Source organism: Delphinus delphis, chromosome 14 (assembly GCF_949987515.2).
Source record: "Delphinus delphis chromosome 14, mDelDel1.2, whole genome shotgun sequence".
Classification (NCBI taxonomy): Eukaryota; Metazoa; Chordata; class Mammalia; order Artiodactyla; family Delphinidae; genus Delphinus; species Delphinus delphis.
The window spans coordinates 46,897,224-46,899,004 of record NC_082696.1 but is presented as its reverse complement, the minus strand read 5'-3'; the positions used below and the strand labels follow the sequence as shown (position 1 = coordinate 46,899,004).

Here is a 1,781-nt window from a genome sequence, read left to right as displayed (position 1 = left end):
CCCCACCATTTCCATTTGTCTGACCACCACTATTACTATGCCCTATGATAACATTCTATACATACTTAAAACCAAGCAAAGGGTGGAGTTTCATCTTTAAAAACTAAACAGGCATTTTGGACAACACATTCTTAGCAATGGAACCTGGACAACATGTATCAGAAATGGTAGGGAAAGTTCTCATTCTGCATTGTAAAAAGGACTGCCAGATGTCAACTGTTACAGAAATGAAAAAGATGGAAAATTTTAACAAACCATTTAAACTATTTTCTTAAAGAGACTTCCTCCACTTCCACTGAAGAGATCTTGAATAGACTCCTGGTCAGTCATCTGGAAAGAATTCTTCACATAACTGATGAACTTGGCTTCCACTTTGGGAAGAGAACAATCTTTTTCTATATTTGTTTGCATTTTTGCTTTAATGTCTTCTATAGAACTAGGTTCTTTTGGTGTTTTAGGAGTTCTTTCCTATTTTTTTTAAGGATTCTTGACCTTTGCTCTCGGTGTTGAAGGTTTCAAGTTTTTTCCATTCTGGTTTGATTTTTATGCATTTTTGGCTGGAGTATTTTCTATAGATTTCATTACTGGAGTTTTTTCTTTAGCTTCCTCATTACCAAAATCAACATCATCATCTTCTTCTTCTTCATCAGCAGCAAGTTTTACTTTTTTTTCTGTGGAAACTTGCTATCACTTACAGGGGCAGAAAGGGTTTCCAGATGTACTTAAGAGTTTCGCATCCTCCTCCTCTTCATCTTCTGAATCTGTATCTTCCTCCACAGCTACTAAGTGTGTGCACTAAGATGCACAGGCCCTGAACAACACTTCAACCGTAAGATCACAGGTGGTGTAATTTCAAAGCTCTCACGGGAAACTGTTGGCTATACAGACATTTTCAAAGTTGCCAGTGTTACTTTCACTGGACTGCCTTCATAATTCACTGCCTCTGCTTCAACAGTATGCAATTCATCCTTTGCACCAGCCCCTAAACTGATTGTTCTTAAAGATAACTGGTGCTCATTTTCATCATTATCTACTTTAAAGTGATAATCTTTGTCAGCCTTTAGTTGACAACCAAAACGATAGCTCTGGGACCTCAGGGTCCATGCCCACGTCCATTGAGTTTTCCATGAGGTTGGTGGCACATGTTTAGGTGGGAGAGGAGGTGGACAGAGATAAACAACTACTGTCTGGAGAATAGCCATTATTTTAAAAAATTATAGTCATGTATTGTTATTCATTATTTGTATTATTTAAAATTTCATGCATTTATATTTAATTCCTTAGCTAGATTAGAGATTTAAGTATAGTGACAGTGTGTTATAATTGTCCTAATTCAAGTCAGTATAAATCAATTCAATGAAGTTAAATTGAATTCATTTCAATAAACATTTAAGGGCCTATTAGACACAAAATTAGTGAGGTTTATTCTTCTCACCCTTAATACTATATTGACCCTCCAGTATAGCACAGTAATGTGGACACAGCAAGATCTCAAAAAATAGTATCATTTGACTGGCCATATTAATTTTTATAGCGACGTGTCCTTCTGTTATTTACATAAATGCTGCATTTTCTTTACTCTGTTTTCTTTCTCTGAAAAGATGAAACATGTCTGTAAGGAAAATATGTTTCCAAATTAATTTCTGCTCTTTAGATTTTTACGCCACAAGAACTTAGGAAAACATTGATATGCCTCATACATTTATATCAGGTTTTAAGTTGCAGGTATGTTTTAGTATATTATTTTACAGCAGAAGACTAATATATATTTCTATTCTTAC

At 35.0% G+C, this 1,781-nt stretch overlaps 1 pseudogene; it reads right to left on the bottom strand.

Moving 5' to 3' along the window:
• Positions 1-271: 271 nt before the first annotated feature.
• LOC132437308 (nucleophosmin-like) lies at positions 272-1,128 on the bottom strand (annotated as a pseudogene).
• Between the last annotated feature and the right edge of the window lie 653 nt (positions 1,129-1,781).